Source organism: Protopterus annectens, chromosome 4.part1 (genome assembly GCF_019279795.1).
Source record: "Protopterus annectens isolate FY-2018-M chromosome 4.part1, PAN1.0, whole genome shotgun sequence".
Lineage (NCBI taxonomy): Eukaryota > Metazoa > Chordata > Ceratodontiformes > Protopteridae > Protopterus > Protopterus annectens.
Window position 1 is genome coordinate 71,169,052 of NC_056734.1, and position 15,849 is coordinate 71,184,900.

Here is a 15,849-nt window from a genome sequence, read left to right on the forward strand (position 1 = left end):
TGTGTCACTACATCAACTAGATCTCGCTGAAACCTTAACATATGACAGAGAGAATTTACCTCTTACACAAAGAATGTCAAAGACCTGTAAATGCTCTTATCAAATATGCCCATGGTTGTTAAATCCTTATGCAGGGTGTGGACATTAAGTCCATTTTTTAACGACAGCCACAGCAGTAACAAAATCATGCTTAGGAGTCTCTATCCAGCAAGAGCAGCCATTGGGATGCAAAAAGATATTGCCCAGTTTCCTCAGGACATGTGCTGCTGCATTAGGGCTTTCCCATGCAGACAATTACCAGTCAAACCATCTGTCAGAAGATCTCTTCCAGGACTTTCTATGGAAAGATTGTGAGGTCAGTAAATCATTCCCCTTCTCTGTGTCATCAATTCAACCTCCCCAAGTTTGGGGGCATTCTCTGTCTTCTTAGTCCTTGAGTAATGGCCCCTGGTACCAAAAGTGGAAGCCAGCCAAGACCAACAACAGGCAAGCATGCACTAAGCCGAGCTCTGAACATTTAACCCCCAACAAGACCAACATATCTATTAATCTTGGGCCTGATGTCAAGGACCTTGACCCAAAGGTGAGAGGGCTGACCCCCTTCTAGATAGGCATCAAAGTTGACAAAGTAAGTACTGGGTTGACCCTGGTGGTCAGACCACCAACCCAGAAGCAAATAATCCTAGAGATGCTGACAGCATCACCACCACCAATTTCAAACTCAACAATGAAGTAGCTGACCTCACAGGTTGTGGTCTTGACATCAAGACCTCAACCAATACCAATAATCTGTCAACAATGACATCATTGTCAGGTGGTATGACTCTTGCCACTTTGGGACCTCTGCCAGGATGGGGCCAGTGAAAAAAACTGGGAAGATTTCACTGAAATTGTAGGCACAGATATAGTTCTATCCACCCTGGTAATAGATGGAAAAAAATAAGACACTCTTTGGTGGACCTTCAAAAAGGCCTCCTTCAAATTTCCATAGTCAATTTCTGGTGGAGGTACAGAATGCCGTCACAAATACACTGCTGATGATGACCTTGCAATTAAAATTTTATACATTTCAGAATCAAAGTCACGCTTTCAGTTCTACATAGTTTAACATGAGACTTTTCCATTTATACCTTGACTGGTAATATAGACATACCAGCATAAGAATGAGTGGAAGTCAACTCTTTCCCTATCCAAGGCCTTTCAGTTTGAGGACATGAGAGGAATCCTAGCCAGTCAGTCTTCATTGCCCTCTGTTTGACCTTGTCCTTGCATTTTGGACAATCACCCTGAACAACAAAGGGCTCAACTTCTGAGGTCAAGGCAGGCAACCCCAACATAGCACTTGAGGGTCTAGAGTTTGCTGGGAGCGAGTGCAGAAACTTGTTCTAATTTAAACAACTTTAACCCTTTTTCTATTCCTATTTGGAGTAAAAGTTTTACAAATATCACAAGCAGCAGAAAACTGTTCTCTACCCAAATATGAAACAGTGAAAGAGTTTATCTTGGAGCAGAATTTTATGACTGCATAAACATTTTTTAAATGTTTACCCCCAAGCTAAAAGAAAACACTTCTAAACAACAGCCAATTGAACACCATCACCAATGTGACAAAACCGAGAATGAAAAATACAGTAGAAAGTATAGTTGTGTACACTTAACATAAATGTAGATGTTCGAGTGTATTCACTTTTGTAGTCATCACCTTTGGGGGGGGGGGTTACAACCCCACAGGTGATGACTGTGTGTTAGGATAGCTGAAGCACATTCTCTTCCAGCAAGAAGCCTGAAGATTCAAACTAATGACCTGCAGTTTACAAAACCAGCACCTTAACCACTATGCTAGCAAGCCTCCCACAGGTGATGACTGCAACAGTGAGACATGAAGAACATCTACAAAACATTTGTCTAGCAGGAAATACGAGATGAGAAAAATGGAGGGGTAGTTTAGAACTTTAAAACTCTGTAGAAAAAAATGTAAAAATGGAATGGAATAGTTTAAGATAAAAAGATGACTGAAATAAAAAAGATGCAAGCAAAGAAATGTATACCAAATTTGGCAGCAAACTGCAATTTATTTTTTCCCAAACAAGTAGCCTGGAGCCACTTCTCTGATGTTTTTCCTTCAATGCATAGCAAGAGAGATCTGAAAAGGAAGCTGTTTTGCAAACCACTGCTGGTAAAAGGGAAGAGTTAACAGTCTGTGAAAGCTTCAAATGCAAAGTTGTTTAATGTCTCTCAGCGTATGTCCTGCTGTTGATGAGGCTGTACCCTCATACCACATCGCTGGCACATAAACTCATTTTCCCAATTTCAAATTCATAATAAAATATTTCCCTCCTACTCTCCAACAGATAACAGAGTTTCTTTTGTTTTCTGTTCTTCAGGCACAACAGTCGTAGTGCATTGATAATTATAGTCTTTTAGATGGTGACATCTTCAGTTCTCTTACCAAAGTGAAATCATTAATAAATATTTCCATGGTATCAGCTCCTTTCTTTCAAGCTTATCTACAAGTTTAAAGCCTCCTGTCTCTCAAAACTTACATAATATAAGCTGGGATTCAGAAACAATTAACAGAATATGTTCTGCAAAACAGCAAAATGAACCGTCATCTGCATGATGGAATTGATTCAAAAGCGCTACCCAGGAAAGTAATACAATTAGCATTATGTGTGACTGACTGTAAAATGATCTACAAAGGAGTGGCATTATGGAAAAAAAGAAGTTATGTACTTACCATAACGTTCCATCTGAGTAGGTAACTTCATTTGTCAGCAACCTGTGGGTTACGGATCCAATACGGATCCGAGCCGGCAGCATACCAAGCTAAAGACCCGAGCTCCAAGCTCCACCCCCTTACCCATACTACCCAGCAACCTCCCTCCAATCCTCAGATTGCGTTTGCTACCTAAACAAAACAAACTAACAACCTGAGAAAACCTGACTCGGAGACAAAACAAAACTCGAGCATCCAAACCTCGAGTTCAGCTAAATAACTATTCAGGTTAGGGGGAAGGAGGGAGGGACAGTTGCTGACAAATGAAGTTACCTACTCATATGGAACGTTATGGTGAGTACATAACTTCTTTATCTGAAGTAGTTAACTTCATCTGATCAGCAACCTGTGGGACAGAGTCCCCAGCTACCCGAAATCTTGGGAGGCCCTCAAGGAAGAATATTCCGGAGCACTGCAGAGCCAAAAGCAGCCCTTCCTCTAGACACCAAATCTAGCTTATAATGAGAAATAAAGGTGTGAGAGGACGCCCAGGTAGCCGCTGAACAAATGTCATCCAGGGAAACTCTAGACCAGAATGCAGCAGACGTTGCCGTAGAATGAGCATGAACTCCCATTGGTTCTGGCAAGCCAGGTTCTCTATATGCTAAGAGGATACAACTCGAAAACCACCTGGCAAGACTCACTTTAGAAATCGGTTTCCCTAGAAAAGATTTTGCAAAGGAGACAAAAGGTTGGTCAGATCTACGAAAGACAGCCGTCCTGCGTAAATAAAACCATAACTGTCTGTGAACATCCAGTAAATAAAGTTCATACTCCCCTTTGTTCTGGTAATTGGGGAAAGAAACAGCAAATTAATGGACTGATTAATGATCGTCTTGGAAGCAACTTTGGGAAAAAAGAGGGATTATCCTGAGAGATACCCTGTCCTTGTGAAATACAAGGTATGGAGGTTTGATAGAAAGAGCCTGAAGCTTCGACACTCTCCTGGCTGAGGTAATGGCTACCAAAAAGGCCGTCTTCCATGACGAGAACTTCAAATTATTGGAAGCTGTGGGTTCAAACGAAGGCGCGACTAACACCTGACGAACCAAGGTCAGGTCCCACGGTGAGGATGAATTTCTAATAGGAGGTCTCAAAAGAAAGGTACCTTTTAGAAAGGCCTTACAAATTCTGGTAGCAGCGAGAGAACCAAAGTTGTCCCCAATATGGAAATGGGAAATAGCAGCCAGCTGAACCTTTACAGTAGATGAACTGGCCCCCTGCTGAAAAATATGAGACAAAAATTCTAGAACCGCTGAAATAGGAGCGGTAAAGGGATCCAAGTTCTTATGTGAAGCCCAAATGGAAAAACGTTTCCATTTACTATTGTAAATCTTCCTGGCAGAGGGTTTATGTGCCGCCACCAGAATGGACTTGACAAGGGAAGAGATACTGGGAGTCCTGGCAACTAAGGGAACTGGATCAGTCAAACTGAGAGTTTGAGCTCGTCCAGGTTCGGAGGGGCCATTCCCGAGGGGTGAGAGATCAGATCCGGAATGGGATCCAAGATCCAGAGAGGAGCTATGAGGCTATGAGGATAATCTTGCTCCCCAACCGACGAGCTTTCTGCAAAAATTTTGTCATCAGCGGAAGTGGTGGATACGCATAAAGAAGACCGGGCGGCCAAGCATGGACTAGAGCGTCTCTGGGGGCTTCCCCTAAAGGAGGAATTAGAGCGAAAAACGTGCTGCACTTCGCGTTGGAAGGTGATGCGAAGAGATCGCAGCAAGGCTGACCCCACTTGAGGAAGATCTGTTCCGCTACGGAAGAATTCAGAGACCATTCGTTAGGGGAGAGGATAGTTCGGCTCAATTTGTCCGCCAGAATGTTGGACCAACCCGGAATGTGCATCGCTAACAGGAAGCGGTTGGTGGAGATTGCCCATTCCCAAACTCTCATGGCTTCTTGGCAAAGAGATTAAGACCTGGTTCCCCCCTGTTTGTTGATATACCAGACCACCGACATATTGTCTGACTGGATCCCAATAGTCCCCCGAGGAAGGAAGGCATGAAGGGCCTGCAACGCTAAAAGGACCGCACTCATCTCCAGTACATTTATATGCAGAACGGTCTCTGTCTGAGTCCACGTGCCTTGGACAGTCCTGCTCACACAATGCCCCCCCCCCACACCCTAGGCGGGAGGCATCCATGGTCACTGTGGCCTGGGGTAGGATCATAACAAAAGGTCGTCCTTCCCGAAGAGCTCGGGATTGGAGCCACCACACGAGGGAGTTCCTGCAAACCCTGCTGAGGGGAATCGGCAAGTCTAGCAGATGCTGTAGAATGGACCACTGGACTTGCAAAGTCCACTGTAAAACCCTCATGTGCAAACGAGCGTAAGGGATCAAATTGATCGCTGCCGCCATGGATCCCAAAGCTCTCAGGACTAACTCTGCTGGGGGAACAGGAGACTGAAGAAGACCTAGTACATGTAGAGTCATGCTGTGAAGTCTGTCTGGCATTAGGAAAGCAATGACCTGAAGGGAATCTATCCTGGCCCCTATAAAGTCTATAACCTGAACAGGTTGCAGTAACGACTTCTTGACATTTATAGCGATCCCCAACTGGGATGATAAACGGTGGAAGAAGTCCCTGGCTAGAGAGAGTAGATGCCTGGTGGGGGTGGTGAGGAGCCAGTCGTCTAGGTACGGGAAGACCTGTATGCCTTGGAGCCTCAGGTGGGCCGCTACAACTCCCATGACCTTGGTGAACACCCTGGAGGCTGTGGTGAGACTGAAGGGTAGGACCCTGAACTGGTAATGATTGGCCCCTAGCCGAAAGCGGAGAAACCTCCTGGACCATCTGTCCATGAGAATATAGTAGTACGCATCCTTGAGGTCTATGAGGCACATCCAGTCCTCCTCCTGCAAGAGGGGCAGGATGGATTGGAGCGTGACCATCTGGAATTTCTCAATGGCAACGAAAAGGTTCATTGTTGACAGGTCGAGAATCGGCCTTAAGTCCCCCATCTTTTTTGGCACCAGAAAGAACCTGGAGTAGGTCTGGAGGCACATGCTGGATGGCTATTTTTTCTAACAGCTTTTCTATTTCCAAAGCCGCGGCCTCCCTTTGAGTGGGTGGAACATCTGGGAGGTGCTTTGAGCAAGGGAGCTTGTTTATGATGGGGATTGAATAGCCTCTGGATATTATCTGAAGCACCCAGCGATCTGTCCTGATGGACTCCCATTGAGCCAGTGCCTCGAAAAATACCCCCTGACTGCCTCCAGAGAGGAGCAGTCGGGCAACCCCTCAGGGCTGTTGCGCAGGTCGGTCAGAAAAGGGTTCCCGTGACCCGAAGTTCTTTCGACCCCCTCTGCCTCTGGGCCGGCGTCCACCTTGTCCCCCTCTGCCTCTGGGGGAGAAGGAGTCCTGAGCGTTCTGGGCCTGCTGAGATTTCCGGAACCACATCTTCTTCTGCCCTCGCTGGCTCCTGGAGAAGAACCTTTGAGGAGTAGACAAGCGGATTCCGATGGCTGACAGCATTTTCCTGTATTTCTCACTCTGGACCAGCATCTCGTGGACAGTCTTGCCGAACAGGGTAGACCCGACAAAGGGTGCATTCACGAAGGATGCCTTGAAAGGTTCTGAGAAATCGCAAAGCTGAAGCCAGGCATGACGCCTTAAGGCAATACCGGACCTGCTAGCTCTAGCGGCTCCTTCCGTGGCGTGGGAGAGTAGCCGCATAGACATATTAGACACTGATTTGAGAGTGGCTATACGGGCCGAGAAAGTCCGTTTATCCTTGGTCGACATGGACTCTGGGGGAGACCCAGCATACTGTTTAACCAAGTCCCGCTGCAGTCTGATTACATGGGCAAGTAATTCAGTGCCCTAATAGAGAAGGTAGCTGAAGCAAACATCCGCTTTCCAGTACGGTCCATTGCCCGAGACTCCTTGTCAGGGGGATGGACTGAAGAACTGTCGTGAGCTAGTTCCTTTTTGGTGGCCACCACCACCACCATGGCATCTACAGGGGAACCCTTGCTCCACGAAGCTTTGTCTGCAGGGGGGCTTAGAATCTTGTCGGGCCTCCTGGGGATCAGCTCTACAGTGTCTGGCTCCTTCCATGCCCTGGTGGTAATTAGGTCGACTAGGGGGTCGGCCGGGGGGACATCCAAGAGGAAGATGGGCCTGTGTTGAACACCTCCAGGAATACCAACTTGTCAGAGGAAGGTTTTTTGGTGGACCCCCCCCCCTTTGGCGGAGCATTTCCATAATGTCCCCGAAGGAGACATCATCGGGGGGGGGTGACTTGGTAGAACCTTCTCCTTCCTCCAAATCAGTATCCTCGGTGAGGGACTCAGGGGAGTCCAAGTGCCTCCTTTTGCACAGGTGTTTGTGAGGAATTTCCGAGGGGGGACTGTCTGAGGGGGGCTCACCAATGGATTCATGTTCCTCCAGGGGAACTGGCTGGGGTGTCAATGACACAGGCTGTCCCTGGGACTGGATGATGGAGGACAAACAAGAGCTGCGAGGGAGCGGGGGTGGATCATGAGGAAAGAGTGAGGGGTCTCTATCCTCTAGAGAGAACTCTCTCCACAACGTTGAATGCCGATGGGAAACCGGCCTCTCTAAGACAGGTGGCCGGCACCCTCGGATCCGACGAAGGAATCGGTGTCTGGGCCGAAGAGCTCGGATCCGAGTGGACAGTGTGCTCCGACCTCAAAGGAGCCGAAGACACACTCGCCCCCTCGGATCTGATGCCCGGCTCTCGGCTCCGAGAGCTCGAATCCAAAAAAGGATCCTATAAGCTCGAGGGCATGGCCGGCGTCGAGGTAGCAATAACCATCGGCGCCGACTCCCTGACTCCTCGGATCCGAAGACTCCGAAACCCGGTAGTGGATCAGAGAAGGAGCTATCGGGGCAAAAAGTGGAGCTGAACTCCCCCCCCAGAAGGGGGGGGGGGCAGCAACACTCCCATCTGCAGCTGAGTTTGCAGGAAGCGACGCATCATCCGGTCCATATCTGCCTCCGAGAGGCTATGAGTAGATCTGGAAGAGGCCACCGAAGCCGGCCGGGAGGGCCGACGTGACGACCTCGAAGATGGTCGGGCCTCCTCCTCCGGCTCTGGAGAGAAGCATGGGGAATGGAGCCGTGGGGAAGGAGGCTTGGTAATCTTAAAGGAGAAAAGAGAACCTTAGCTGGAGGGGCCGAGGGGTCCAATTCGGCCCGCCGTTTGTGGCTTCTCTCTCTCTTTCTTTCTCTTTCTCACTCTCTCTTCTCTCTTTTCTGTCCTTTTTTGCCTCTCACTCTCCCTGAGATGAGGTGGGAGGGTGAGTCCCAGACAGGGGAGGAGGGCCAGATGGTTGGGCAACCGCAGCCCCGGCTGTCGCTACAGAGGGAGAAGAGGAAGAAGAAGCTGATTCCATGGGTAGAAGACCCACCAAAACCAGCTTGTTCTTCCTATCTCGCAAAGCCCGGGGGTTAAAGGCTGCACAGATCTGGTAGCCTGAGGAAAGGTGAGAAACCCCTATGCAAAGAACGCACTGAGTGTGACCATCCGCTGGCGACAGCTTATGGCCACACTCAGTACACTTAGAAAAAGTAGTTTTCTGGCTTTCAGCCATACCCTTCACACACACACACACACACACACACACACACACACACACACACACACACACACACACACACACACCGAAAGGGAAAAGAGGGGCCTACTCGGGGATATAGATTACCAAGGATAAGAGGGGGATAGATTAGTTACGAATAAAACTAATATTTAAAAAAATATAGAAAAATACTACACACAAACAGCTAACAACTATACTACCGAAATATTTTAAGAAAATACAAGAATTAGTTACACTCTCCTGGTGCTTGAAAAATCCCGTGCTTGGCAAAGCCACGGCAAACGAGATGTGAGGATTGGAAGGAGGTTGCAGGGTAGTATGAGTAAGGGGGTGGAGCTTGGAGCTCGGATCTTTAGCTTGGTGTGCTGCCGGCTCAGATCCGTATCGGATCCGCAACCCACAGGTTGCTGATCAAATGAAGTTAACTACTTCAGATGAGTAATTATATATGCAAATTATGGTAAATAAGACATTATTGATTCAGAAATTGATAAAAATACCACGGCAGCAAATTTGGCCACCATTATTTCTCAATCAACACAGAGGAAAACCAAGTTAAGATGCTCGGAGTAGCATCTGCACTAGCAGAATCACATTTGTCAAGAGCCATTCTCACGTTTCATACTACAGTGAACGCCATCAACCTCCACTTAGCAGACAGATCTGACTATGCCTAATCTACCACCACCTACTCCATAGCAGCATCAAAGTCAAATGCTATTGTGTGAATAGAGATACCATATGGAAGATTGTAGACATGTCCAGTCTTCACATGGATCCAATGGGATGAGTGGAATGGCTATCACTGTAGACACCAATATGTAGCACTGATCATCTTTGTTATGGGAACCTTCTAGCAGCCATCAGGAGGTAGGGTGGGTGCTTCCCATGCACTGGCCTCACATATACTATACCAGTTCTTTGACATACTTCCATGCCTATCTACTTATTACATGGCAGTAACTTCTTATTGTAACAATTGTTAATATCTGCTATGACTTCGTGGATAGAACAGATGCTAGTTATCTACTGAATGTACTATGTTCTTCATCTGTAACTATGTTTGTAATATTTTAATTGCTAGGATTCTCAATCTGTAACTATGTCTGCAATATTTTAATTTGTGGAGCTTTTCTCCCCGGGCCTCCGCTACAAATGGACCTGCGTCCAGTCAGACATTCCCGGTCAACAAATGTAAATAAATAAATAAATAAATGTCACAGCATGTGGAAGAGTATATGTAGTTCCCACGGACCACAGAAGAAACACCACTATGAGTGTTCTGTTAATTAACCCACTTCCCTGCGGTTCTATGAGCTCTGGGAAGCAACCACAGTGCCATCTAGGCCCAGACTCATCCCACATGGCTTCCAGTGCATCAACCAGAAGGGTTTTCACTTCAACTGTCAGGTGGTGTGTAATGCAGAGGATATTTACAGTGTGCCTATGCATCACCCAGTCAGTTCTCAAGATTCCCACATCTGTCATGTATCCAACTTGACATCAGTGATTTGTGTTAGGTGATTTCTCACACAGACATCTTAGTGATGATTCTGGATATGCCCTGAAGCCATGGCTCATGATGCTGACACATGAGCTGCAGAGCATGGCTGAGAGGTCATATAAGTTTGCATTGCTGCAGACACAAAATATCACCAAGCATGTGTTCATACTGCTAAAGACTCACTTCCTTTGCCTAGATTCCAATGGTGGTATAAAGCAGTATGCGCCCGACAACAGCAGCAAGACATCTGTTGTCTGTGCAATGTTGCACAGCATGAAGGCATGCAAACAGCTACAACAGGGGAATGCCAATGGAGAGTCAAGAAATACTGAAAACAGCTGCAGAGGAGGTATGGAATGAGGAAATGTCATAGGAAATAGCTGGAGGGGAACCCTACACAAGGGTGAGTTGGATGCAATATGCTGTGGCACAGATGATAATGACATTGCATCTAACCCATAACTATGGGCCATTATAAAACAACAGAAATTAAATTGGGTATATGCAATACCATACCCAAGCTATGATATACAGTGCTCTGACTTCCAACGTTGTATAAAAAGAAGTTATGTACTCACCATAACGTTCTATCTGAGTATTTGTACTTCATTTGTCTTCAACCTGTAGGTTACGGATCCATATCGGATACGAGCCGGCAACTTTTACTAGCATCTGCTTCAAGCTACAAAGTCCTCCCCCTTACCCATAATACACCTCCACTGCCTTCCATCCCCAGATAGAGTTTGCTGAACCTTATACTGATAACCCGACCTGAAAAAATTACTTGTGACCTATACTGCAGCCCTTAGGCTGATCATATGCCAAGGGGAAGGAGAGAGGGACAGTTGAAGACAAATGAAGTACAACTACTCAGATGGAACGTTATGGTGAGTACACAACTTCTTTATCTGAAGTAGTTTACTTCATTTAGGTTCATAGGTAGGTATTAGACTATTGGCCCTAGGGCCTATATAAGCCTAGCCAGAAAGTACCCTGGCTTTCACCACCTAAAAAAAATATATATTCCTGTGCCCCTGTCAAGCAGAGACACAGAAGTGATCCCCGGGGTGAATTTCCTATTTCCCATCCAATCATCAAGATTTTTCTTGAAGAGAGCTAATGAGCAGCTCTGTTTGACATAGATAGGTGGTCTGTTCCAGAGTATGGGAAGTCTCTGGGACAGGAATTTATCCCTCCAGCATGTTCTGTTTATTGCGGTGACAAAGTTTAGGTCCCTAGAGCGTGTAGCTCGGAGAGATTGGGATTTCTTTAAGTGGAGCATGTCCAACAGCTCTGGGTTTGACATAGCTTTGTATGTTAGGCAGAGATTGCCTCTGAGTAGGCAATATACGATGGAGTAAAGTTGGAGTTTTTTTAGATGGTCTGCGTAGGGCATCTGTTTGAGGCCAATAATCCTCTATGTGAGGTATTTCTGTGGCCTTTCCAGTTGTTGTAGATGTCTTGTGAGGTACATACAAAAAGGGGAGTTGTACTCTATAATGGGTCTAATGAGTGATGAGTAGAGGGGAACAATGACCTCTTTTTTTTCTGGATGAGAAACCTTTTGTGATGAGGTGTGCCACGTAGAAGGATTTTCTAACCACTGTGGCAATGTGATTATCAAATGAGAGACTACTGTTCACCTGTGCCCCACGGTCTCTTATCACACTTTCATTGTTAAGTAGACTACCGCCTATGTGGTAGTTCATGGGTACAGAGTTTTTACCAAAGAGGATGACAATGCACTTTTTGACATTGAGCTTGAGGCCATGGCTTTAACACCAGGCATCTGTCTCAGTGAGGCCCTTTTGTAGGACGTCCACATCATTAGGAGTTTCGATTATGGCTCCTAGTTTACAGTCATCTGCCACTTAGTTAGCCAAAGACCTTCTGTGTTTGGTATCTACTTCTCTGAAGTACAGGCTAACAGGAGAGGACCGAGGACTGAAGCCTGTAGTACTCCGCTTGTCACTGATCTGAAGTCGGACTTGGAGAGAGTCTGCTACTTTCACAGTGTGGGTTCTGTCAGTAAGACAGCTGGCAACCCATCTTGTGACATAGGGATTTATACCTGGTTTAGTGAGTTTATCTATAATTCCAGAGTGAGGGATGGTGTCAAAAGCCTTGGCAAGATCTAGACAGGCTGTGTGAACCACCTTACCTTCATCTATGGCTTTGGTGACTGCTTCAAAGAAGTCTATCAGGTTTAGGAGACATGATCTTCCTTTTACAAACCCAAACTGGGTGGGGTCCAGAGTCTGGAGATTACCAATGTCTTTGTTTATGAGTTCCATGATGATACATTCCATGGCCTTGCAGACCAGGCTCATCAGGCTAACGGGGCGGTAGTTCCCGGGGTCCGTTGTGGCTCCCCCTTTGTGGAGTGGGGTAAGTCACAGTGCACCATTCAATGGGCACAAAGCCTGAGGTGAGGCTATGATTGAACATGGTACTTAGGTGGGGTGCCAGCTCATTCTGTAGTTCATGTAGAATGCAGCCTGAGATGTTGTCAGGTCCCATGGATGCTGTGTTCTTGGCTTTGGAGAGTGAGGTTTTTACCTGTGCAGCCATGATTACAGGAACTTTAAATTCTACCGGTATAGAGATGGGCCCTTTAAGGGGGTGAGAGCGGGGTAAAGTCAGCACTGAACCTATCTGCCAGGATGTTGGCAATATCAGTTGGTTCTGTATATTTAGTGTATATTTGTGCTGTAACTCAGAGCAGATCTAAGTGTTGCCACTGAGATTCTTGACATAGCTATAGAATGCTTTGTAGTTGTCTTTAGAATCAGTGGCGATTTTGTTTTCATAACTAGCTTTGGAGGATTTTATGAGGGATCTCAGCTTCTTACTGAAGCTGACCAGGGAGTTGCTCCATTCATGGGATTTTACTCTTTTTTGCAAAAGTTTCTTTCTTCTGTTGTAGAGTTTGTTTATGGCAGAAGGCCACCAGATTGGCTTCCTTTTTTATTTGGAGGATAGCATCTTGGTTCTATTAGGGATAGCACGATCCATGTACTCGTGTAAGTGCTTATAAAGTGTATTTGTGTAGGATTCAGCAGTCGTACCTCTATTGTCCATCTGTATGGGTGCCACTTCTGTCTTAAGAAGCGTGAAGTTGGCTTTGGAGAACCTGTGGGACAGAGTCCCTAGTTACTAAAACTCCCAGGAGGCTCTCATGGAAGGATATTCCAGAGCACCGTGGAACCAAAGGATGCTTTCCTTCTGGAAGTCAAATCCAATTTGTAATGAGAAATAAACGTATGAGATGAGGACCAAGTAGCTGCAGAAAAAATATCATCCAAAGACACTCTAGACCAAAAGGCCGCAGAAGTAGCCATGTTCCTAGTGGAATGAGCTTTCACCTGACCTTGAGGAGACATCCCTTTGTCCTTATAAACCTGAAGGATGCATAAAGAAATCCATCTAGCAATAGTGACCTTGGAGACATGTTTCCCCAAAAAGGGATTACAGAAGGATACAAACAATTGATCAGATTTACAGAAATTTTTTGTCCTGTGTAAATAGAATCATAACAGTCTGTGAACATCCAAACAGGTGGAGTTTGTATTCCATCTTGTTAGTAAAATTAGGAAAAAACACAGGCAAATTGATGGTCTGATTGATATTGACTGGTGATGCCACCTTAGGAAGAAAGGATGGATTGGTTCGAAGGGAAACTCTATCTTTGTGAAAAATCATGTACGGAAGTTTGATGGACAAGGCCTGCAATTCTGTTTGGCAGAGCTAATACCCTCCAGAAAAGCTGTTTTCCAAGATAAATATTTCAGATCTGCAGTTGCAGCAGGCTCGAAAGGCGGAGCGACCAAAGCTTGAAGAACCATAATAAGGTCCCATGGGGGAACAGGATCTTTGACCGGGGGGCATAACAAAAAGGTGCCTTTAATAAAGGCCTTACACAGTCTGGAAGAGGCTAAAGAGGCAGAATTCTCGCCCACATGAAAATGAGAGATGGCAGCCAACTGAACCTTGACAGTAGAAGAACTAGCTCCGTGTTGAAAAATATCAGCTAGAAAATCAAGAATGGTGGAAACAGGAGCTGTGAAAGGGTCTAAACTCCTTTGAGAGGCCCAAAGGGAAAAACATTTCCACTTGCTGCAATAAACCTTCCTGGTCAAAGACTTATGGGCAGCCACCAGAATAGATCTAATTGAGGTGGATAGTCTAGGAGTCCTAGCAATCACGGGAACTGCAACAGCCAAGATGTGAGCTTCAGACTGTTCAGATTCGGAGAAGGATGTGAAATTAGATCCCGAATGGGATCTAGGATCCAAGGAGGAGCTAGAAGGTGAGACCAAAGGAAGGGAAATCATACCTGGCGAGGCCAGAATGGGGCAATGAGGATCACTTTGCTCCCCAGTCGACGAGCTTTCTGTAGAATCCTTGGAATAAGAGGTACTGGCGGGTAAGCATACAGGAGACGGGAGGCCAAGCATGAACTAAAGCTTCTCTGGGGGACTCCCCCGGCAGGGGGTTCAGAGCGAAAAACTTGTTGCACTTCTTGTTGGAAGGAGATGCGAAGAGATTGCAGCAAGGTTGACCCTACTCGCTGAAGATCTGTTCTGCTACTGACAGATTCAGAGACCACTCGTAAGGTATCAGAATGGTCGGACTTAGCCAGTCCGCTAGGATGTTGGACTGTCCCGGAAAGTGTGTTGCGATGAGAAAGCGACCGGTGGAGATCGCTCATTCCCACTCTCTCATGGCCTCGCGACAAAGGGGGTAAGATCTGGTCCCACCCTGTTTGTTGATATACCACACCACTGACATGTTGTCTGACTGAATAGCAGTCGTTCCCAGAGGAAGAAGGGCATGAAGGGCCTGCAGTGCTAGAAGGACCACCCTCATATCTAGGACATTTATGTTCAAGCTTGTCTCTATGGGGGACCACAGACCTTGGACTGTCCTGCCCAAACAATGCCTCCCCCCCACCCAAGTTTGGAGGCATCCGTGGTCACTGTGAGTTGGGCAGGGACTGGAACAAAGGGTCGTCCCTCCAAAATGTCCAGAGACTACATCCACCATAAGAGGGACGACCAACACACTCAACTGAGTTGAATTGGATATGCCAATGGCAGTTCCAACAGGGACCACTGTACAGCTAGAGTCCACTGTAGAATACCCGTGTAACCGGGCACACGGGAAAAGAGTTATGGTCGCCGCCATCGAGCCTAAGGCCCTCAACACAGATTCCGCCACTGGGAGATGAGAGTGGTAGATCAGGGAGACATGCATCCTCAGGTTTTGAACTCTCTCCGAGGTCAGGAAGATTTTGCACTGAAGAGTATCTATCATGGCACCAATGTAGTCTAGCACCTGTACAGGATCTAGGGGAGATTTGGATGCGTTGATTGTGATCGCCAAACGCAGGGCAAGATTCAGGAAATAATCCCTGGTTTGGGAGAGTAGACGCCTGGTGGGAGCAGTGAGGAGCCAATCGTCCACGCAAGGATAGACCAGAATCCCCTGAAGGCTCAGGTGAGCCGCTACCACTGCCATCACTTTGGTAAACACCCTGGGGGCTGTGGTGAGACCAAAGGGTAGGGCTCGTAATTGGTAATGATTGACTCCTAGCCAGAAGCGGAGGAACCTCCTGGAGCTTTTGCACATTTTTATTTGATAGCAAGCATCCTGGGGGTCTAACGAGCACATCCAGTCGCTCTCCTGAGGTACGGTATGATGGACTGTAATGTGACCATCCAGACCTTCTCTTTGGCAACTGACAGGTTCAGGGTAGAGAGGTCCAGAATGGGCCTCAAGTCTCCAGTTTTCTTTGGCACCAAAAAGAACCTGGAGTAGAAGCCCAATCCGGACTGATCTGGGGGACGGTTTCGAATGCTTGTTTTTCTAGCAGCTTGGAAATTTCCTGTGCTGCTGCCTCCCTTTGCGTGGGTGATACATCCGGGAGGTATCTGGGAGATTTGGGAGAACCCATGAAGGGGATAGAGTATCCTCTGGCTATGATCTGAAGCACTC

The 15,849-nt window shown here is 46.7% G+C and overlaps 1 protein-coding gene across 2 annotated transcripts in view; it reads right to left on the reverse strand.

Annotated features, from left to right (window-relative positions):
* Positions 1-15,849, reverse strand: part of ZBBX (zinc finger B-box domain containing) — a 2,136,907-nt gene that overhangs the window by 2,009,466 nt on the left and 111,592 nt on the right. The gene's annotated exons all lie outside the window — the stretch shown is intronic.